Below are 24,862 nucleotides of genomic sequence, written 5' to 3' on the forward strand. Positions count from 1 at the left end.
CAAGAGTGGTAAAGACTAGGAAATGGGGTTGCAGAGCTAGGAAGTGTCTGGTGCCAGATGTGACTCCAGGACCTCCCATCTCTGGGTCTGGCTCTCAATTCACTGAGCCATGCAGCTGTCCACTCCCATTACCAATCATCTTTCCTTTTGTCTTGCCATTGAATATTTATGGCTCTGGGAGAGAGAGGCCATTTAAATCTGATTTATGTTTGATTCAAAAGAAATCACCATTGATATCATTTTGAGTAAGAAGGGACCACAGCCATTTAAGTCTCCAAATCTGGGTGAAGAAGCCAATAAGCAGGTAACAAACTCCTTAAGGAAAGAAGGCAAACAACCTCTTAGCCAGCAGATGACTTCAGCTAGAGTCTGCGTTGAGTGATACAAGAGGGAATAAACCTCAGAAACAAAGATGTTTCTGAAGGGATGGTGGCAAAGGGAAAGTTTGGCAGTCTCCCTGAGGATCAAGGGCAAACCTTCTAGAACCTCCTGCCCTGGTGTGTTGAGGGACATGAGACAGTCCTGGAGAGGCTGATCTGGAATAAACCACATTTGTGTCATCAGAGGCCATTCTCTTTTGAGAAGTTGTGGATCTACCTGGAAGGGCCCTGGAGTAATCTGAGGCATGACCTCATCAGCAAACAGGAGGACCCACACTGTCTATGGGAATGCAGCTTTCACTCTGACTTTGTCCAAGACATCCTCCATGACAACAGCTTCCCTGATTCATTCTTTGATAGTGATATAAAGGACTGTTGAACAAACTCAGCTTTCTGGTTGTCCATCCAATAATATTATGGGCTGCTTGGACATCTCTTCCATATGCAAACTAGGACTTTTTTGGTTCTCCTTGTCCTTACTTCCTTCCATTTGGAGAGATGGCAGCAAAGCTCAGATAATTCTCTTATTTGTCACATTGAAACTCTCCAAAGGATTCTGCAATGCCATCACTAGCTTGGTTTGATTCATTTCCTGTTGGATTGTAAGCTCCTTGGGGGTCAAGATTCTGTCTTATTTCATCAGTGAATGCCCAGCCCTGGAGCCATGATGCCATGCCCACAGAGCACCCTTCCTTCTTCAGGGCCTCTCCATTTCGATCATAAAGCTTTTCTGTGCCATTGCTCATAGTTTACATCACTTAGCATGGCTCATGCACACAATAGGCTCCCTCCTTGTTCACTTCTCTTGGGATGTGAGCATTTTTATGTTTAACGCTCCTGAAGGAAGAGCAGAGAGGGGGTCCCTCCTGTTATGCTTCATCCTTCAGTGACTGAGAATCAGATTTTGATCAGAAACAGAAGTGAATGGAAATTGCAGGCTATTGTAGAGTCTTCCTCAATAAGTTGCTAAACATATAACTGGGAGTTCTATGGGAAATCCAGATCCTTGTTTTGTTTGGAAATCAGTCTCCAGGGCTCGATGTGTAATGACCACCCAGCTCCCAATCCTCCTACTGATGGGTGCAAGGGCTTTCCATACCCCATTTTTCTGGCTGGGGCTGGTCTAACTCCACCTTAGGCAGCATGGTGGCTCTTCTCCCCATCACCCCCTCTCCAGGAGTCTCACCATATCAGAACCAGGCTCAGGGAGCACACCCCACCAACTTAGCTCACTGAGCGCCTCAGACTCTGGAGCTCAAGGGATACTCCCACATTATCCTGGGCCCAAGGGCACAAATGGAAGGTATGGGCTATACCACTGGCTGAGAATCTGTTCAAGAAAAAGATTTATATTGGATTCTGCAGGATTAAGATCTTTAAAGTTTGTCAAAATAATTAGATGGGACAGCTAGGTAGCTCAGGGGATTGAGAGCCATCTAGAGATGGGAGGTCCTGGGTTCAAATCTGTCTTTAGACCCTAACTATGTGACCATGAGCAAGTCACTTAACCCTCATTTTCTAGCCCTTACCACCCCTCTATCTTGGAACCAATACTCAGAAATGATTTTAAGACGGAAGAGAAGTTGTTTTGTTTTGTTTTTAAATTAGAGTCATCTCTATTCTAGGATTTCCAAAATGTGAGGTACCTGTGGTGACATCAGTCTTCTTAAGCTCAGAAAAGTATCTGGTTTGCTTCACAACCTGGAGCAGAGGAGATGAAGGTTTGGAAGATGGGCTAGAGTCCTCTGGTGACCACTGATGTGAGTCTACACTTCCCCCACCTGGCTTAGTGCCCCCATACAGGATTCTGTCTGTCCCTAGGTGGCACTTCTCCCAAGCCAACAACCTCCTGGCCTTGTCTGAGGTTATCCAGTGACTTTCCCAAAAGCTGAAGAAAAAGGAGAGTGAAGGCCATTCCCCCAAGCTCAAAGCACTCCTTCCTCCTCTGAAGATGGGATTAACTTCCCCTGCCCATTGTTAGATTTAATCATCAAATGTGTACACACCCCACTTGGGATAAATTTCTCCCCCCTTCTCTCCCCTAGGCTAGGCTCCTGGCCCTTTGGTTAGGCCTCCAGACTCAATTCTGATCCAGGAATAAGGTCTATAACAGGGAGAGGGGCAGGAACTAGGATTTCCCTGGCATAGGGAACTCCTGGTGGAGGAAACTCTCTCCCAAGACAGGTTGTGCCTCCTGTACAACTCCTAGTCCAGTGATGGCAAACCTATGACACGTGTGTCAGCACTGACATGAGTAGCCATTTTCGATGACACACGTCCTTTTCCTTACTACATAACCATTAAACTGGTTTGAGAGATCTAATCTCTGATAGCAGTGGATAACATACCTGGGGGACCCTGGGCAAATGACTTCACCTAGTTCTGCCTCAGTTTCCTCATCTGCAAAATGGGAATAAGAGCATTTCCCTTCCACGAATGTTGTGAGGATCCAACAAGATAATTCAAAGTGATTTTCAAACCTTAAGGCTCCATCTAATGCTAGTCATGGCAAAGAGAAAGTTAAGCCCTTGAATGTCCTAGAAGGACTAGCTGATGCTTCCTTTGCCCAAAGAGCACCCCAGTACTTGGGCTTTGTGTAGGCCATCTTATAAGAGCAGTTTGGCAAGTACTGTAGAAATAGCAGATTTTGTGGGGGCCAATTGGGCCTAAAAAGGGCAGTTTTCACAATTGATGCCTATGTTCTGGGGGTCTTAATTGGCTTAGTTTTGGGGCTACCATTCTGAGTGCCACTGTTTAAAGAAAATGAGGATGAATGGATTGGATTGGGGAGAAAGAGGACATGCACTCACCCACAGGCCTCTGTGTGGGTGCTGCTGGCACAAGGGTTATGCCTCTCCCCACCTGGCAGGCTTTGCTGGACTAAGCCTGTCAGTTGTCCCCTTTTAACAGCTGCCCAGGCAGGGAACCACTGAGAAGTTGTGTGTGTGGTTAACTCCCCTCCTCAACCTGGGGTTGGAATGGATATTAATAAGGGCTATTGGTATTCTGATTGGATAACGCTGTTGGATCTAACTGTGTAGCTGTCTCCCCTTCCCAAAGACTCTAGATATATTCACCACTCAGGAAAGGTACTTTGTAACAAACAACTGTATTTAATTCTAGCTCAATGGGGTTAGGAACAAGGGAAAGAATGGAGGATTTGGGAACCTTATTGCTAACTGTCTAAATAAATTATCAAAGCCACAGAGGTTGCTAGATCAGGTAGAGACTGGAGATTCTTCAGCCTCTCAATAACTCTGGCTTGACTTGGCCAGAGCCAAGCCAAAGATTAGGGAAGGCTTTTGATGATCTTCTTGAATGACAATAGTATTCTCTCACAACTCTATTGATGATGGTTGTAATGTGGAGATCTCTTTATCATCTCTGATAATCTGATAAGGACAGTTTAGTTGATAAGGAAATAAGGAACACTGAACATCTTTTAGCTCATGCTTCCATCTCTGTCTCTAGGAGCATGGAGTTTATTATATATATTTCAAGACTCATTTTACACAAAAGAACCCCGCCCCCCACTGAAACTTTGCAGATGCACAGAAGTTATAAATTATGTCATATCAAAACACAAAAGGTCTCATTGGCTTCAGAACAGACTAAGGCCAAGGTTGAATTTTGACTGGGTTCTTATCAGAAAGCCAAGTAGGGGAATATTTTTCTTAGGGTTGAATTGCCCCTGCTAAGGTTTTGGCCTTGGCTATACCAGGCAGCTGCATTCCTGGCCAAAGGGGGAGAGTGTTAACCTTTTAAATGCTGGTCTGCTAGGAACCTAAAGCTCTTCAATAAGGCCACAATACTTTTCAAAAAGAAATCACAAGGATTACAAAAGGGGTCAAAAGAGGAGTCTCAGATTTTTATCTCTTCTCTTATTGGATTCCCACATATTTGCCCCTTTTCTTTAAATTAAAATGATTTATTACACAGGAAAACTTTTTAATAATGAAAGGAGTCACCAATTAGTTATAATCATCAGCTATAGCTGGATCTGATAGGATTTACAGATTAAACTGTTTATTTATGGCTATCTACAGTCATAATATCTCTCTAGCTCTCTCAAGCAAGGCAGATGGATTGTAGGCATAGGGCTACCCTCCCACTTGACTTCCCACCTCCCAAGATTGCTCCAGACTGAGCTATCTTGTGCTATGCCTGGTGGGTATTTATAGGGTTGGCTCTAAATGACTTTTGCTCTGGCTCACAGGACCTGGGTACATTCTGCAGTCTTCAACTGAAGGTCTTGTCACTCAAAGTGGTGTCCATCTTGTCCCAGAAATTCATTATAACACCACCTGATGTCTACCTGGGGCAGCCCCCTGCCCGGGGGGTGGGGGGGGCAGCTCTCATTCCTATGCCAGTGGTGCTTTGCTCCTTGCCCCCATTATGGCTAGGTGCATCCTCTGGGGCCAGGGGAAGTGAGTCCTTCCTTCTGTGTGATGGCCCTGCACCTCCTCAGGGGAATGCATGACCCCAACCCCCAAAGGCAGCATCTCCTCCCATGCTGGTCACCCCCAGGCCTGCCAGGCTGCTCCCAAGCCCCAGTTCTCCTGCCAATGAGGAGCCTCATCATGGCTGAGGGGAATGGGCCCAATCTCTCTGCTGCTCCTGAGTCCCACCAAGGAGGCCCAGTAGAAGGGAAGGCCCTCCAGGAGGTCAATTGCCCCTGTATCCCCCCAGGAGGCACCGTGCACACAGAAAGAGCCTCATAGATGCTTATTGCTTCTATCTTCCATGGCTCCTGTGGCCATCTTGAAGGCGCCTGGCTATTTGCTGTGGTCTCCCCTGCTGGAAGATGAGCCTCCTGTTCTGTGTCTCTGGTGCCTGGCACAGTGCTTGAGGGTTTCATAAATGCCTGTTGACTGAGGATTCCCAAGCCAGGGCTGTGGAAGGCCGTCTCTATTGTTAAACTGGAAAAAACACAAAACTATTAAATAGTCAGAAAAACCACTTTTTAATCAGGGAAAACGAGGTGTGTGCATTATCAGGCCTCCTCTCAGAGCTCTATGCCACAAGCCCCCCCTAGTGTCCCCACACAGGCTGCTCTCCTCACGGACTCCTGGGGGTCTCACTGCTTAGATGAAAATCTCCAAAGAGCCATTAAAGTTGGGAACCTTAAATTCCTTTCTGGGGGAACTGAGGATGAGAGGATAGTTGACTGGCTTTACCAGAAAGAAGAAAATGAGGGGTCCCAGCCAGGAATAACCCTGAGGGACACAGAAGGGAAAGCACCAGCCCGAGGCAGGGCTACCTCAGTAAAGGACTTTGGCCTAAAGGGACAAACCATGGGACCAAAAGAGACACTAACACTGATGGGATCGGGCGCCCCACCTAAACTACTCTAAGGTCTAGCTTTAGTCTGAGGCGTGGAGGTTGGGCGTTCCCTCAGGGAGACTCTCACGTGACCTGGTCTAGCTTGGGGCTCTCCCCCTCAAGCTAACAACTGGGGGTGCTCGGATCTCACTGGGCTACAAGTTTGGGGGTTTTAGATTGGAGCCTTTCCCTTGCTGTTGGCAGGAGGCCACGGGTTGCCTCGGACCTTCCTCTGTGTCCCAGGGACCCGCTGGCACACCACCCCCTGGCACAGCGCCTGACACGTAGTAGGAGCTTCAGAAAACCTCGTTGCACGGACCTGCCTTGCAGTAGGGGGTGTTTCCTTAGTGGTCCTGCGTGTCTAAGCCTGACCCTGGACAGAGGTCTGGGACCCCCGCCAGGGGGCGAGCAAGGAAGCTGGCAACGGACGCGGGGTTCCTACGTGCCAGGCACTTCACAAATACTCATGTGACAGTCACCATGGCCCTAGGAGGTAGGCGCTGTTAATATTGCCATTTTACAGATGAATAAACTGCGCATGGTGTGGGCTAGGCTGACACCGGTCCCATTAGAACTCTAGCTCTGGCGCTCCCTACAAAACACTGACGAGTGCGAGCCTTGATTGATCCCCACTGAAGCAAGACGTAGAGCACGTGCGCAGGGATCTGAGGCTGAGAGTTCGGGCGCGGTGAAGAACAGAAGAAATAGAGCCGCTCCTGCCCGCGCAGGCGCCGCCGCCGCCATCACCTCGGCGCCTGCGCTGTGTGACGCCTCCGCTACCGCTCCTGCCTCATTCGAGGCCGTTGCCGACCGTTGACTTTCGAAAGACGCGGGCGGCTCCGCGAGGTGTGGCGGGAGAAGGGGAGAGGATGATTATCTCAGGCGGTTGAAAGTATTTCCGGCTTTGGCGCCTGCGCGGTGGAGCCGCGAAAGCTTCCACCTGTCCTGCGCTCCTTTCCGGCCCCAGAATAGGGAAGGATAGGAGGCGGAGTCGGGGTCAGAGGCGAAGGCGAAATCGGAGGCGGATTCAGGGGCGGGGCGTGGTATCCCTGGGGTGTGGAGTGGATGCCGTAGGCCAGAGTCCGGCTCCCTTCCCTAGAAAGGAGACGGCCTCTGTGGTGAGTCCGTGTGCTGGGGGGATGGAGAGGTGGCGCGGAGGGACCAGAGGGAGGGAGGGGACTTCGGCTCCCTTAACCCTTGCTGCTGCCTCGCCTGGACGCCAACCGCCCCACGACTTGGTCGCCCCTCCCCTTCTCACCTGCGCTCTCCACCTCAGGCCCCACCCCTACCCTCCCGCTTCTTTTCCTCAGCTTCCTGTTCATCCTCCCTTCTCTATCTTTATTGGCCCCACACACACTCACCCGCCAGTCTGCCCTTCCCCCCTGGCCTGGGGATCCCAACCCCGTGACCACTGGCCCACTTGTACCTCGCTCTGACTCTGGGACTTTCCCTTGTACGCTGAGGCCCCCTGGGGGAGTGCCAGCGCGACTGGATCTGGAGGGAGAACCCTGCCCCCCCACACACACATACACCCCTCCGGCCCTCAGACCGGGCCCTAATGCCGGGGGCTTGTCTCCCCATTTCTTCACAGAAAGCCATTCTGAAGAGTCCGACTCCTGAACCCGCTCCCTAAAGTCCACCCCTCCCCCACCTGTGCCCCAGCGCTTCGCGCAAGGTCTGGGCTCCCCCAGCCATCCTTTCCAGACTGGGCTCTAAGTGGCAGCTCCCTAAAGCTGAAGCCTCCTTCCTTGCCCACGCCATTCAGAAGAGCGGGACTGAGAGGGGGGGCTCCGAGGCCTGGAGACCTGGGAGACTTCGGACTTCTGCCAAGGGGCAGTCCCCAGCCCAGGCCCCAGGATAGCTTCTGGACACATTTGGCTTTGGACATGAAAGGCACAGGTGGTTTGTGGAGGAAATAATGAAAACTAGGAGAATCTGGAAGGACTTAACCAAGAGCAGCTTTTCAGTTGGTGGGACTTGGCAGGGCCTTGGCAGTACAGGACGCTGGTTTGCTCCTCCAACCCGAAGAGTGCCTTAATTGATTCTGCATCCACGTTTGTCCCAGCCTGGTGGGAGCTGACCACTGGGCTGGGAGCCCCAAACTGTACCCAGTCCTTTACTTTCTCCCTCAGTGACTTAAAAAGTCAATGTGACCATTTGTTTGACTGTGGAGGCTATAAAATTAACGTTTTGTAACTACTTATTAGATGAAAGTCTATAAAGTCTTAAGTGTATTACATTTTAGGAAGAAGCTTTCCTTTAAACAGGAGAGTTGGGAGTGAAATGGTCTTGGTCAAGCCTTGAATGCCCATTAAGTTACCATCCAGGAGCACTTAGCCATGTGCTCTGTAGGTAGGCATTCTGTTCTAATCTGCCAAAAAAAAAAAAAGTGAATTTTGGTTTGGTATTGGCTTGGTAATTGGCTGATTAGTTCACAGGACTTAAAGTTTGACAGCTCTTAGAGGTGGATTCATAGATGAGAAAACTCAGGCCACACTCAGCAATCACAGAAACATTCAGAATTCTGAAGTGAATTCTTGAACAAGCCAGCACTACTTAGATACTGAAATGATGGCTGGAACCCCTTCTATCAGCCATCTCTCTTGATATCAGTCCCCCATAGTCTATGCTCTGTTCATTTTCTTCATGCTTGAAGCATTCTTGCTCTCTGGAAATGTGGCTCCCTGTGGAGGGCACCAAAATGGGATTCAGTGACCCATATCTGGGGAGGTAAATAATGAGGTTGTCCATAGGAGTAGCTAAAGGTATGACACATGAGGGGTTACTTCAGACTTCAGACAAAGGAATGAATACAGGGCAGTCACAAAACCCATCTGATGAAGAAACCCAGACTGGCTGGCTTACATTTCCTTCCCTCCCCTTATACAGAAGAAAAGGCAAACCGGCTGATACATTGGTAATGAACTTCTTTTAGAAACTCTTACAGAGAAGCTTCCAATTTGAGGACTAGCTGTTTGCTAACTGGCTTTGAAGGAAAGGATTTTACACAGATATGACATGGAATGCTGGAAAGCAGTGACAAGAGGCCAAAGATTTAATTGGAATCTTGAAAGGGTTGGGGGAGAATAACTGATTTTCTGGGATCTAGTCTGGGACTCTTAGAGGAGAGCCAGCTTGGAGTGACTACTCAAAGACTAGAAATATCCCCATTATTGTGATTCCCAACAAATCCTGAAAATCTATCCACCCTGAAGACATCTGCTGTGCTGGACTGAAGGAATATATCTGTGTGAATGTGAACAGCTGCCAGTTACCTAAAAGGGGTTACCCACAGGGTGACTGGATCAAGCCTGAAGACCAATCTTCTTGTACTGGCTATTCCTAGAGACTGTATTTCTTATATTTAGCCTAGGTTAGTCATTATAGAAATTACCATCAGTCAGAGAGAGCTCGGCCCTGCCTCAGCTTTTAGCTAAGGACCTAAAGACTTGATTCCAGGTCAGTGCCTTCAGTTAGGGATACCTTATCACCTTCTTTCCCAAACTTCATCCCTTGATACCCCTTCAAAATAAACATTTTATAAATATAGGAAAGCAGTCAGATTTGATTCACAGAAGAGAAAAAAAGGAAGCATTGGTGGGTGGAAGGTTTATTCTGAAGAGTTTTATTAGACCAGGTTATGTTAAATCCTAGGTCAACTGATACTGCCCTCTCCCTCTCAAGCAGCTATCTATTCAGGGAGGATATCAAAAGAGGAGCTAGGTTGAGCAAAACCTTCCTTGCCAACCGATATCCTTTTCTCCTGAGGTGTTCCCTGTCCTGACACAGATTGCTGCAACATCCTGCCCACCAAAGTGCTTGATTAGGGACAGAGAGTGACCATTTTGTTCTTTGTCTAAAAGTGAGGATACCCTGAAGGATCAGGTTATCAAATCCACCTGACTATTCTTTTATAACAACAAGCCGGGGTTTTCCCCTTGCCTATTTACAGCCTGAACAGTCTTCTGAAAATTATACAAATAATATATTTGTGTAATCTCCAAAGGAAATTCACCATATTTGGAAGAACTCACATTTTTCAAGTGATGCAGGCCAGAATCAGAGCTCATAGGGCAGGAACAGACTTATAGTTAGAATCTTCTAAATTGAAGTTTAAAAAAAAAAAGTCTCATTCCCAGTGTTGGGAGGGAACTTAAACCCAGGAAAATGTTATGCCAGGAAGTAGCTGACATGGTTTTGTCTCATTTTCCTGAGTTAATAACCCATGATATGCAACTCTTTTTAGTCACTTGTATTAGACAAGACCATTATTTAGATAGTTTGGTTATATGGAAGAAGTCTAAGAAAATTACTTGAAAATTAGACTTTAGAGGGAGCCAGGTGGCTCAGTGGATAGAGTGACAGGCCTGGAATGAGAAGCTGGGTTTCAGTGTGGCCTCAGACACTTCCTAGCTGTGTGACCCATAGCAAGTCATTTAAGCTCCATTGCCTCCCCCTTGCCATTCTGTCTTAGATGTATTATTAAGACAGAAAGTAAGGGGTTTTGGGAGGAAAAAAGATAACTAGATGTTGGCATTTAAGTTATGTTTTGTAAATGCATAAAAGATTTCCAGGGTATCTGTTAGCACTCATGTATACATCTCCTGTGCACTTTTAAGCAAGGGGATCCCTCTGATTCCCAGAGCTCACCCTGGAAGAGGAAGGGGGGAATCTGGAACTGATCTTGCCTCAATCCACAGGGCTGCAGGCATCTCACCAGACTGCCCTGCTTTTACAGAGAAGGAAACCAGGCCAGAGACAGGAGGGGACATGACTGGTTTCTGCATTTCTTTGTATCCCAGAGCATTTAGACTGGCAACCAGCATTAAGTAAGCACCTACTTTGTGTCTAGTTTCCAGCCTGATCAACTCTTTCCTGAGCCAAGAGGCAGAGACTTGCTTCTCCCAAGCCAATGCCACCTGCTGCTCACCCTGCCAGGAATCAGCCCATTAGAAAGTGGCTCTTGGTGACCCAGAAACTTCTCAGCCCGGGTCACATGAGGCATGAGTTGTGCTCTTCGAGGAGGCCCGTCCTCTTTGGACCCAGACGAGGTCACCCGAGGCCCTAGCCAGCTCTGCTTCTTGTCAGAGGTTTCCATTGACTTCTCCACTGTGTGGGTAGAGTTTGATCTCCAGCATGTACTAACTCCCATGACATGCGTGTGCTCTTGAGGCTGGGTTAGGTTAGTGTCCTTGGCCTGCATGCAATGGAGGTGGACCCTGATGGTAACTTGTTTTTTTTGGCAAAATAAATTGTTTTACCTTTTTGTCCATTAATTTTAAACCCTCAATTCTGACTTAGAATCAATTCTAGGTATCAGTCCCAAGGCAGGACAGTGGTAAGGGCTAGGCCCTGGGGATGAAGTGACTCATCCAGGGTCATACAGCTAGGAAGTGTTTTAGGCCAGATTGGAACTCAGGACCTTCCTTCTCCAGGCTTGAATCTATCCACTGAGCCACCTTGCTATCCCCATTTTACTCTCTTTTAAAAAAACACCAGAAAACTCATCCCACTTAATGACTTCTCTGATGGGCCCATGGCTCACTCTGGCACCCACTCCTTTGGCACTTCTTCCCTAGACTTGCACTCTTCCTTTTTAGAGTTAGAACATCAGCTCAGAGGCAGGGAACTTTTCCCCTTTTCCTATTGCTATCCCAGTTCTTAGTATAGAGCCAGGCACTTAAGAAGAGATTTTAAATGCCTTTTCATTCACTAATTTCCTTAATTGTAGGTTTAGGTTTTTATAAGTATGGGCTCTTTTATCCTTTCCTTTAGAATTTCCTTTTCCCCTAGGTGGCCCTTAGCTTGGCTGTGTGGGTCTGACAGCCAGAACTCTCCTGGAGCCTTGTTGGAGTATCACCAGCTGGAGGGTTGACTAGCAGGAAGAGCCCCAGAAATGCCTTCCCCATTCCCTGGATTTATTCTTATTTTTACCCTTCTTGATCATTTTTTAAAATATTTTTAATAATATTTATTTTTTAGAAAAGTTAACATGGTTATATGATTCATGCTCTTACTTTCCCCTTCACACACACCCCCCCCCCCAGCTGATGCGCATTTCCACTGGTTTTAACATGTGTCATTCATCAAGACCTATTTCCATATTGTTGTTATTTGCATTGGTGTGGTAGTTTCGAGTCCACATCCGCAATCATGTCCGCCTCAACCCATGTGTTCAAGCAGTTGTTTTTCTTTTGTGTTTCCACTCCTGCAGTTCTTCCTCTGAATGTGTGTAGTGTCTTTCCCATAAATCCCTCAGAATTGTCCTGGGTCATTGTATTGCTGCTGGTACAGAAGTCCATTACATTCGATTTTACCATAGTATATCAGTCTCTGTGTACAATGTTCTCCTGGTTCTGCTCCTTTCACTCTGCATCACTTCCTGGAGGTCTTTCCAGTTCACATGGAATTCCTCCAGTTTATTATTCCTTTGAGCACAATAGTATTCCATCACCAGCATATACCACAATTTGTTCAGCCATTCCCCAATTGAAGGGCATACCCTCATTTTCCAGGGTTTTGCCACCATAAAGAGTGCGGCTATAAATATTTTCGTACAAATCCATTTATCTATGATCTCTTTGGGGTACAAACCCAACAATGGTATGGCTGGATCAAAGGGCAGGCAGTCTTTTATAGCCCTTTGAGTGAAGTTCCAAATTGCCATCCAGAATGGTTGGAACAGTGCACAACTCTACCAGCAATGCATTAATGTCCCAATTTTGCCACATCCCCTCCAGCATTCATTACTCTCCCCTTCTATCATTTTAGCTAATCTGCTAGGTGTGAGGTAATATCTCAGAGTTGTTTTGATTTGCATTTCTCTAATTATTAGAGATTTAGAACACTTTCTCATGTGCTTATTGATAGTTTTGATTTCTTTATCTGAAAATTGTCTATTCATGTCCCTTGCCCATTTATCAATTGGGGAATGGCTTGATTTTTTATACAGTTTGACTTAACTCCTTGTATATATGAGTAATTAGACCTCTCAGAGTTTTTTGTTATAAAGATTTTTTTCCCAGTTTGTTGTTTCCATTCTGATTTTGGTTGCATTGTTTCTGTTTGTACAAAAACTTTTTAATTTAATATAATCAAAATTATCTATTTTACATTTTGTAATTTTTTCTAATTTTTTTTAAATTTTTATTCTATTTATTTATTTATTTTTAAGCCCTTAACTTCTGTGTATTGGCTCCTTGGTGGAAGAGTGGTAAGGGTGGGCAATGGGGGTCAAGTGACTTGCCCAGGGTCACACAGCTGAGAAGTGTCTGAGGCCAGCTTTGAACCTAGGACCTCCCATCTCTAGGCCTGACTCTCAATCCACTGAACTACCCAGCTGCCCCAATTTTTTCTAATTCTTGCTTGGTCTTAAAATTTTTTCTTTCCCAAAGAGCTGACAATTATACTATTCTGTGTTTACCTAATTTATTTTAGTTTCCTTCGTTATTTCAAATCATTCACCCATTCTGAATTTATCTTGGTGGAGGGTGTGAGATGTTGATCTAAACCTAATCTTTCCCATATTGCTTTCTAAATTTCCCAGCAGTTTTTTTTTTTTAACCCATGTACATCGGTGTATTGTCTCAGAGTTGGAAGAGTGGTAAGGGTGGGCAATGGGGGTCAAGTGACTTGCCCAGGGTCACACAGCTGGGAAGCGGCTGAGGCCGGGTTTGAACCTAGGACCTCCTGTCTCTAGGCCTGACTCTCACTCCACTGAGCTACCCAGCTGCCCTTCCCAGCAGTTTTTGTCAAATAGTGGATTTTTGTCCCAAAAGTTGGGTTCTTTGGGTTTATCATATACTATGTTGCTGACATCTCTTACCCCAAGTCTATTCCACTGATCCTACCTTCTGTCTGTTAGCCAGTACCATATTGTTTTGATGACCACTGCTTTATAGTAGAGTTTAATATCTGGTACTGCTAGGCCACCTTCCTTCACATTTTTTTTTTCATTATTTCTCTTGATATTCTTGATCTTTTGTTCTTCCAAATGAACTTTGTTATAGTTTTTTCTAATTCAGTAAAAAAGTTTTTTGGTAGTTTGATAGGTACGGTGCTAAATAGGTAAATCAATTTGGTCATTTTTATTATGTTAGCTCGTCCTACCCATGAGCAATCTTATGTTTTTTCAATTGTTTAGATCTAGTTTTAATTGTTTGGAAAGTGTTTTGTAGTTGTTTTCATATAATTCTTGTGTTTGTTTTGGTAGATAGATTCCTAAGTATTTTATATTGTCTAGGGTGATTTTAAATGGTGTTTCTCTTTCTACCTCTTGCTGATGTGATGTGTTGGAGATATATAGAAATGCTGATGATTTATGTGCATTTATTTTGTGTCCTGCAACTTTGCTAAAGTTATTGATTATTTCTACAAGCTTCTTAGTTGATTCTCTAGGATTTTTTAAGTAGACCATCATATCATCTGCAAAGAGTGATACCTTAGTGTCCTCATTGCCTATTTCAATGCCTTCAATTTCTTTTTCTTCTCTAATTGCTACTGCTAGTGTTTCTAGTACAATGTTAAATAATAGAGGTGATAATGGGCATCCTTGTTTCACTCCTAATCTTATTGGGAAGGCTTCTAATTTATCCCCATTGCATATGATGCTTGTTGATGGTTTTAGGTATATACTGTTAATTATTTTTAGGAAAGGTCCTTCTATTCCTATACTTTCTAGTGTTTTCAATAGGAATGGGTGCTGTATTTTGTCAAAGGCTTTTTCAGCATCTATTGAGATAATCATGTGATTTTTGTTTGTTAGCTTGTTGATATGGTCAATTATGTGGATGGTTTTCCTAATGTTGAACCATCCTTGCATTCCTGGTATGAATCCCTCCTGATCATGGTGGATGATCCTCTTGATCACTTGCTGGAGTCTCTTTACTAGTATTCTATTTAAGATTTTTGCATCTATGTTCATTAGGGAGATTGGTCTGTAGTTTTCTTTCTCTGTTTTTGACCTACCTAGCTTTGGAATCAGTACCATATTTGTGTCATAAAAGGAATTTGGTAGAGCTCCTTCTTTGCTTATAATATCAAATAATTTGTTTAGTATTGGGATTAGTTGCTCTTTGAATGTTTGATAGAATTAACTTGTGAATCCATCAGGCCCTGGCAATTTTTTTCTTAGGGAGTTCTTTGATGGCTTGTTCAATTTCTTTTTCTGATATGGGATTATTTAGGTATTCTATTTCTTCTGCTGTTAATCTAGGCAATTTATATTTTTGTAAATATTCATCCATATCTCCTAGATTGCTATATTTATTGCCATATACTTGGGCAAAATAGTTTTTAATGATTGCCTTAATTTCCCCTTCATTAGAGGTGAGTTCTCCCTTTTCATCTTTGATACTGTCAATTTGGTTTTCTTCTTTCTTTTTTTTATTATATTGACCAGTACTTTGTCTATTTTATCTGTTTTTTCAAAATACCAGCTTCTAGTCTTATTAATTCAATAGTTTTTACTTTCAATTTTTACTTATTTCTCCCTTGATTTTTAGTATTTCTAATTTAGTTTTCATCTCAGGATTTTTAATTTATTCATTTTCTAGTTTTTTAAGTTGCATGCCCAATTTATTCATCTCTGCCCTCTCTAATTTGTTGATATATGCTCAACGATATGAATTTCACCCTGAGTACTGCCTTGGCTGCATCCCACAGAGTTTGGTATGATTTCTCATCATTGTCATTCTCTTCAATGTAATTGTTGATTGTTTCTATGATTTCTTCTTTGACTAGCTGGTTTTGGAGAATCATATTATTTAATTTCTAATTAGTTTTTGATTTGCCTGTCCAGGTGCCCTTACTAATTATTATTTTTATTGCATTATGATCTGAGAAGGTTACATTTATTATTTCTGCTCTTTTGCATTTATTTGCAATATTTCTTTGCCCTATTACATGGTCCATCTTTGTGAATGTACCATGTGCAGCTGAAAAGAAGGTGTATTCCTTTTTGTCCCTATTTATTTTTCTCCACATATTTATTAAATCCAATTTTTCTAGGATTTCATTCACCTCTCTTACCTTTTTCTTATTTATTTTTTGGTTTGATTTATCTAGATCAGAAGGAGGAACATTTAGATCTCCCACTAGTATAGTTTTACTATCTATTTCCTTCTTGAGCTCTGCCAGTTTCTCCTTTACAAATTTGGATGCTATGCCATTTGGTGCATACATATTGAGCACTGTTAGTTCCTCATTGTCTATACTGCCTTTTATCAGGATGTAATTACCTTTCCTGTCTTTTTTAATCATATCTGTTTTTACTTTGGCTTTGTTAGAAATCATGATTGCCACTCCTGCCTTCTTTTTCTCATTTGAAGCCCAAAAGATTTTGTTCAAGCCCTTTACCTTAAACTTGTGTATGTCCACCCACCTCATATGTGTTTCTTGTAGACAACATATGGTAGGATTTTGGTTTCTAATCCACTCTGCTATTTGCTTCCATTTTATGGGAGAGTTCATCCCATTCACATTCAGAATTATAATTATCAGTTGTGTATTCCCCAACATTTTGGTGTCCTCTCCTAGTTCTACCCCTTCTTATACTATTTCCTTTTAAGCCAGTAACCCTTGTACCCTCCCTTGATTTACTTCCCTTTCTACCCCCTCCCTTATTATTCCCCTCTTTTTATTTTTAAGGCCTAATGAATTCCCTCCCCCTTCTTCTTCCCTTCATTTTTTGACCTCCCCACTCTCCTGCTCCCCTTGGTTTATCCCTTCTGACTTTCTCAGTAGGGTTAGATAGAGTTCTGTATCTCAATGGATATAGCTACTCTTCCCTCTCAGGGTTAATTACACTGAGAGTAAGGTTTAAATATTACCTCTTAATGCTCTCTTCCTCTCCTTCTTATAATAGTATTCATCCCCTCCCCTTCCCATGCCCTCTTTATGTGTAATAGAATATCCTATTTTTCTTATTCAAGTTTCTCTTGGTGTCCCCTCCTATTCACCCCCCTTTTTCCAACCCCCCATATCATCTTAGGCCATTTAGTATTCCAACCTCTTTCTAGGAATAATTCTTCTAATTACTATTATAGTGGATACTATAATAGTGAATAGAGTTCACAACAGAGAATTATACATAACATTTCTCCACATAGGAATACATATAATTAGATCTTATTGAAGCCCTTAAAGAGGCAAATTTAAAAAATATGAGTTTTCTTATTTACCTTTTCATGTTTCTCTTAATTTTTGTGGTTGGATATTGAACTTTCCATTTAGGCCTGGTCTTTTCTGTGCAAATATTTGGAAATCTTCTATCTTGTTGAATGCCCAAACTTTCCCCTGGAAGTATATAGTTAGTTTTGATGGGTAGGTGATCCTTGGTTGTAGACCCAGTTCTCTTGCCTTTCTGAATATCATATTCCAAGCCTTTAGTGAGGAGGCTGCCAGATCCTGTGTGATCCTGATTGGTGCTCCTTGATATCTGAATTGTCTCTTTCTGGCTTCTTGTAAATTTTTTTCTTTTACTTGGAAGATCTTGAATTTGGCTATTATATTCCTGGGTGTTGTCTTTTCAGGGTCCTTTCAATGTCTATATTGCTCTCTTGTAGAACTTCAGGGCAGTTTTGCTGAATGATTTCTTTTAGTATGGAGTCCAAATTTCTGTTAATTTCTGCTTTTTCAGGAAGACCAATGATTCTCAGATTGTCTCTTCTAGACATCTTTTCTTGGTCTGTCACTTTCTCATTGAGATATTTCATGTTTCCTTCTATTTTATCAGTCTTTTGACTGTTTTATTTATTCTTGCTGTCTTGAGAGATCATTAGCTTCTAATTGCTCAATTTTAGCCTTTAGGGACTGGTTTTTGGCTTTAATCTTTTGGTTTTCCTCTTCAATCTGGTCATTTCTGTTCTTCAATTTACTTGCCTCACTTTCCAGTTGTGAGATTCTGCCTTTTAAACTGTTATTTTCTTGCCAGATTTTGGTTTCCAATTTGCTTACCATTTCGTTTGATTTTTACGCATCTTTCTCCAATTGGGAGTTTCTGTCTTCTAACCTGTTAGTTTCCTTTTGAGTTATTTCCCACTTCTCTCGCCAAATCTTTTCTATCTTTCTACTTCTACTTGCCCAATTCTTGTCTTTAGAGACTGGTTTTCTGCTATAATTTTTTGATTTTCCTTTTTGTTTTGTTCTGTTCTGTTTTCCAGCTGTTTGATTTTGGCCTCCAATTTGCTTATCAATTCTTTTGATTTGGGGGCATCTTTTTCGAATTGCCCTATTCTATCCTTTAGAGACTAGTTTTCGGCTATAATCTTTTGCTTTTCCTTTTCAGTCTGATCATTTCTGGTCTTTGATTTACTTGCCTCACTTTCCAATTGCAAAATTCTGCCTTTTAAACTGTTATTTTCTTGCCAGATCTCTTCCACCTTTCTCATAATCTCAGATTTGAACTCCTCAAGACCTTGTGTCCCATTTTCATTTTTTTGGGAAGGTTTGGATATGGTTACTTGTTTGTTCTCCTCTGCTGTTGCTCGGTTGTCTGGATTTTTTCTGTGTAAAAGTTGTTGAGTGTTAAAGGTTTCTTCATCTTTCTCTTCTGGGGTTCCTGAATCTAGCTTGCCATCATGAGCTGCGTGCCCTCTCAGCTTTATCCTCATGCCCAGGGTCTTTCTGTGCTCTTTAGGCTCCTGAGGTCTCAAGTCTAGATGTTCTCAGGGTCAAGCCTCCTGGTGGTCCTCTTGCTTGTTCCTCTGCCCAAAGCTCCTTTAACAGTCTCAGGGTGCTGCTTCCACAGTCATGCACCCCTCTGCACTGAGTCCCCAGTCAATGTCTGTGCCTTCGCTCAGGATCCTTGTCCGTGCCTGTGCTCAGGGTCTGTGTTCAAAGTCCATGCATTCTTTAGTCTCTTGAGGTCTTAAGTCTTGCTGCTCTCAGGAGCAGGCCCTGGAGCTGCCAAGGACTTAATGGGTGCCCCAAACGTGCTCTAACTCTTGTGCTGGCTTTGGCAGTGTAGGTGGTGTGTGTGGGGGAGGAGGTTGCTCAGCTCCTGTTTTAGTGAGAGCTGTTTCACCCCTTTATAGCATGGAAATGCCTTGATTCCACGTACCTCCAATGCTGCCCCCTGTTGTGCGGTCCCTTCGTTCATCTGGATTTGTTTTTATGTCTTCTTGAGGAGTCCTATATGTTTCGGTTAGGAAAGGTCAAGTAGCTGCTTTTTACTCTGCCACCATTTTAACCTAGAAAGAGCTCCTTCTTGATCATTTTTATTCTGAGTTCCAGATTCCCTTCCTATCCCTCGCCTGCTCTTGAACAAGGAAGAAATGGGATCTTGGTCATGTGTGTGAAATCAGACAAAACCTGTTTCCACATTAGCCCTGTGGCAGAAAAGACAGAGAAAGAAGAGGAGAAAATAGGGCTTTTCCCACTTTGGCAGCAGCACAAGCTTGTCTGTTGGCGCAAATTTCCTCTGGTCAAGCTGGGCCCAGAGTGCTGAAGAGGAGGAGTCCTGGAGGAGGAAGGTGGCCCCTAGCATGGCTGGTGGGTCTGACAGAGCTCCCATGGAGGCTTGGAGGAGTGTCACCAGCTGGAGGGTTGACTAGCAGGACAAGCCCCAGCAACGCCTTTCCCCATTCTCTGGATTTATTCTTATTTTTATCCTTCTTGATCATTTTTATTCTGAGTTCCAGATTCCCTTCCCATCCCTCACCTGCCCCTGAGCAGGAAAAATAGGATCTCAGTCACGTGCAAAATCGGACAAAACCTGTTTCCATATTAGCTCTGTGGCAGAAAAGCCAGAGAAAGAAGGGGAGAAAATGGGGCTTTTCCCACTCTGGCTGCAGCACAGGCTCATCTGGCAGCACCCATTTCTGCTGGTTAAGCTGAGCCCAGAGTGCTGAAGAGGTCTTGGGACTGCACTTCCTCATGGAGGAAGAGGAGGCTGTGCAGGGCTACCAGGTGTTCACAAACCTTGCCTTTAGCCAGCCAGGCAGACCAATGGGCCCGTATGGACCAGAGATATGGTTCTGACCCAAAAGGGGAACCTGGGAGGGGGTGTGGAAAATATAAGTAAGGTAATGGGGTCACCAGGGATATTATAAATTAACTAAGTGTTTTGTGGGAACACACACACTGGGATTTATGAGAGACTGGACCAGGATGGAAAGAACAGAGTTTACCAGATTCCCACAGGAATGGCAGTTGATCCTAACTGTCACTCAGCTTCCCCTAGGCCAGAGTCTAGAAACAGACTGACAAGGTAAAAGGGACTTAACAGCTTTAATTATGTTTGGCTAAAAGGTGGGAAAGGGATTTCTATACTTAAAATCTAAAGGATAAAACTCAGGGCAATGGGAGGACATATTTTACTCTTACCTAAGTGATCTAACAAGCAGGGCCCAAGGAGCAGTGGAGGTTATGGGTGACTGCCTCGGACCTGGAACCTGCCAGGCTTGAGTACAGCTGGGGCTTTTGTGGCTTTGGGATTCTCACTGCAATCCACTGATGATCTCTGGATGCCAATAGCCAGAGTTCTGTCAGATACCAAGTAGAGGAGGTTTTGCTTGAAGCACTGTCCACCGGATCTCAAACATCACCTCTTCCCTGGCACAGGACTATTGATCTTCTCTCCTTTTTCTAGATGCCACACTCAGGATCTCAGGGGAAAAACAGGAAGCAGGGTGTCCTTTGCTCTGAGGTCTCCCAGGCTGGCAACAGTTTTTGCCCACCACTAATGGAGTCCTCACTCAAGGCACAGACATACTTCCTCCTCCCTCATTCCATCCTGGAGTTCCCAGCTCCAGCTCCTTCCTGCTATGTATATCCTAATACCTAATCAATACCTAATCTAATCTTATCTTCCTCACAACAGGGGCTAGAGAAATGAGAAGGGATCTGGGCCTGACCTCAGCCTCCAGTGCTGCTGCCATCAGCTTCTTCCATTTTTTATGGAAATCCTTCAGTTCTGTCTTAGAAGAGCAGGGCAAGGCACTGGGGGTTAAGAGACTGGCCCAGGGTCACACAGCCAGGAAGACTCCCAGCCTGAGCTCTGTGGCTGCCTGTCATAAGCCTCTGCTTAGTCTCATTGGACTCATTTGCCAGAGTGATTCTCTGCTAATGTAAAAGCCAGCATCCTGTCCTGCCCCCTCCCTCTCCACCTGTGGCTCCCAGGTTCCTGCAGGATCCCATTTAAGCCCTTTCTTGCCTTCTCCACACCACTCTGCTCCCTCAAGCTCTTGGTGACATGGCTGCATTGGCCCACTTGCTGCTCATCTCCCACCTTTCTGCCTTTGCCCTGGCTGTGCTCCATCCCTGGAATGCTCTCCTTCTCTTTTGCCACGTGGAGTCCCTCACTTCCATCAAGGCCCTGTTGAAACCCCCTTTTCTGTTGGTGGCCTTTCCAGGCTTCTCTCCCTGCTAGTGCTTTCCCTTTGGGGGTGGGATCACTTCCCATCCCTTCTTTCAGCATCTTGTATACATCTGGTTGTTGTCATGTTCCATTATAATTGGTTCCTTGAGGGCACAATGAATGGTCTGGCATTGTGCTTCCGGTGCCTGGCACATAGTAAATAAATGCCCAGTAATTCCTACTGACTGACCACTTTGAAGCTCAACTTAAAATACACACAAACTCCAGCAGTCTTGGTTATACAGTGTAAGAGGGGAAATAGATATTTAATTAAGGTCAGCCTAGATACTGTTTTGGACTGCCCAGAGGCAGTCCCTTGTTCTTGATTTGTTACTTATTGTCATGTGTGGGTAACTAATCTCTTCCCAACTAAGTTGGGTGGGATGACATTATTTCTCATGGCTAGAGTCTTAACAACGAATGAGGATGAGCTAATTCTATTTACACAACAGGAAAATAAAAAGTGTTTAAATTTAGACTTTGTTTCATTTTTAAATGTAATTTGAGTCTTTTTTCATTTAATGAACTTTGGTTCCACATTAAGGTTAGATAACTATTGGCTCCTAGGCAGTATCACCTCTATTAAGGAGTCTCCGATTTATTTTATTTATTTATTTTTTTAAACCCTTAACTTCTGTGTATTGTCCCATAGGTGGAATATTGGTAAGGGTGGGCAATGGGGGTCAAGTGACTTGCCCAGGGTCACACAGCTGGAAAGTGTCTGAGGCCAGTTTTGAACTTAGGACCTCCAGTCTCTAGGCCTGACTCTCAATCCACTGAGCTACCCAGCTGCCCCTCTCCAATTTATTTTAGGTGGCGATGGTCTCTGGACATCATTAATTGCATGTATTTGGTGCTTAGTAAATTCTGGGTCTCTTAAATGATTAAAAATCTGTATTTGCAAATGACTCAATAAAGCACTTTTTTCTTTACAGGAAATACATAATTTTGAGGAAGAACTAACATGCTCCATTTGTTATAGCATATTTGAGGATCCTCGAGTACTGCCATGTTCTCATACATTTTGCAGAAATTGTCTGGAAAATGTTCTTCAGTCATCTGGGAACTTCTACATGCAGAGAGGCATGAGAACTCCCCTGATGTGTCCTAATTGCAGGAGTAAAATTGAAATCCCTCCCCCTGGCATTGAATCTTTGCCCATCAATTTTACCCTGAGAGCTATTATTGAAAAATACCAGCAGGAAGAGCACCCAAATGTCATCGCGTGCCCCGAACACTCCAGCCAGCCACTCAACGTCTACTGCCTGCAGGACCGCCAGCCGGTGTGTGGTCACTGCCTTACCATTGGCCAGCACTGCGGGCACCCCATCGAAGACCTTCTCAGTGCCTACATGAAAGTAAAGGAGAAGGCCCCCAAGCTCTTTGAGCTGTTTTCTGATGGTCACTGGGAAGATTTCTGGTTGTTCATTGAAAAGTTAAAGGAGCACAAATCCCATCTGGAGCAAGTAGTCCAAAGTGACAAAGAAACCGTCCACCACTATTTTAAGGAGCTTAATGATATCTTGAAGCTGAAAAAAGATGCTTTACTATCTGCCTTGGAAGACATTGGGAAGGAGATAGATGAAGAATACACTCCACAAATTGAAAGAATGACAGCAATAAGAGAAGAGCTGATCGAATTAAAGTCATTGACTGGCTTTCTGATAGACGAGGAGTCTCCACTTAAGGTCCTCAAAAAATTCCATAATGTTCGTCAGCGGGTGCAGGCACTGAAACAAAGAGAGCTGCCCAATGTTCAGACTCTAGAGATTTGTCCCCGTGTTGGCCCCATCCTGAAGGAAGAGTGGGCCAGAACTGAAATCAGTCAAATAAAAAACCTTGTGGTTCCAGAAATAAAGCTCTCCTCGCAAATGATGCAATGCCTCCCGGCCAAAGAGGAGGAGAAGGAGGAAGAGAAGAAAGTGGAGTTTACAAAGATTTTCAGCATTTTTATACTGACAGTCATTTCAGGGATGTTGATGTTAATATTTTTTTATCTAACAGATATTTGCTGCCAGTTTTACATGATGTGATTTCGGGCTATTTCTTTGAAGTTTCTCAATCTCTGTATCATTCTTATTTTAACAACATGTATACAGTTAAGGAAACCGTGTGCCTCACCTACCATACCCTGGAGAGATTCCTGTTGGATGCAATTTCCCTTTGTTCATTTTCTAGTTTTTTAAGATTTTTCCATTTCTAGCTTTTTGTTTTTATAATGCATTAATTGAGGCTATTTTTCAGTTGATACATGATTTACGTTTTTCCCCTCCCCTCCTTTCACCCCCCTTCCTGTAGCCAATGAGCAGTTCCAGTGTGTTTGACATTGTCATTGATCCAGACCTATTTCCATATTATTAATATTTGCATTTGGGTGATCATTTAGCATCTACGTCCTTGATCATTTCCCCATCAACCCATGTTGTTTTTCTTCTGCGTTTCTGCAAGTAGTTGTTTTTCTTCTGCGTTTCTGCTCCCACAGTTCTTCCTCTGAACGTGGATGACATCCTTTCTCATACGTCCTTCTCAGGTTCCTCGGGATTGTCATTAGTTGCTGCTAGTAGCAAAGTCAGTTACATTCAATGTTGCTACAATGTATCAGTCTCTGGTTCTGAGCCTTTTGCTCTTCATCAGTTCGTGGAGGTCATTCCAGTTCACATGATTTCCTGTTTATGAGAATTTGGATCTGGATTTCACTCTGCTTTCCTCTCTCTAGCTAGTTTTTAATTAGATCTGGGAGGCAAGGGGGGAACCTTTCATGGTGCTACCCAAAATGGCAGATGGCTTGATGTGCCATGTTTCAGGAGGGGTGATGGGCCTAAAAGCAAAGAGCAAAGAATTATTTTGAATCAAGATTATTTCAAATTTACTTTTCCATTTTGGACAATAAATGTTGACTATCTTATAAGATTGTGACATTTGAATGTGTTTTTACTGACTCTCTGTCTCTCTCCCCCATAGAGTCATCTCTTGGGCATTAGTACATCCCTGAAAATTTTTTTAATTGCGATTATTTCAAATTTACTTTTCCATTTTGGCCAATAAATGTTGACTATCTTATCTTATTCTTATAAGAATTTTGTATTCTGAAGTCCCCTTTTTCCCCTACTGCTATGCCAGTGTTAACTCGATACATTTAGCCATTCCCAAAGTCCTTGACCCCTAATAGCCTGCGGCCTTCGTTTCCTCTGCCTGTGGTCTTGCCCTTCTGGCTGTGCTCTTGGCTCTAGACTATCCTTGAGGGCTCACTTGTCCCCTCTCTTGGGGCAGCTCAAACCCACTGACCTTCACCATCAGCCTTTGTCCCTGTGTCTGTGTCAGCTGATAAACTCCTGAGTTCCTTCCACTGTGTCCTCATCTTGCCTGGACCCTCCTTCCTCTCTTTTTTTAAACCCTTAAATTCCATTTAGAACCAATATTGATTCCAAAGCTCACTCACAGACTACTGGGGCCTTGGAGAAGTCAATTGCCTTCTCTAAGCATCAGTATCTTCATCTGTAGAATAATACATTTCATCTATTTAAAGGAGCACATAAATAGCAACTATTCCTCTAAAACAGTCCTGACTGGTGTCCTTTTCCTCCAATAATGAAAGCTGTGGCTTCTGTTCATCAGGCTCAGTCTGACTCTGGGTCCATCCAGTCTGGCCTTGGATGCCGGGTCATCTCCCATCACCCAGGTGGTGGCATTCCCCAGGATCCTTCCTGGCTCATTCGTGGCACCCCCAACAAGCATATGGCAGAAACCCTGAGCAGCCAGCAGTGGGGGCTCCTTCTCCATGTCTGGCTACTTGGATATATAA

At 44.0% G+C, this 24,862-nt stretch overlaps 1 pseudogene; it reads left to right on the forward strand.

Annotated features, from left to right (window-relative positions):
* Positions 1 to 20,895: 20,895 nt before the first annotated feature.
* On the forward strand, positions 20,896 to 24,396 carry LOC123241983 (annotated as a pseudogene).
* Positions 24,397 to 24,862: the final 466 nt, after the last annotated feature.

Source organism: Gracilinanus agilis, chromosome 3, assembly GCF_016433145.1.
Source record: "Gracilinanus agilis isolate LMUSP501 chromosome 3, AgileGrace, whole genome shotgun sequence".
In the NCBI taxonomy this organism is placed as follows: Eukaryota; Metazoa; Chordata; class Mammalia; order Didelphimorphia; family Didelphidae; genus Gracilinanus; species Gracilinanus agilis.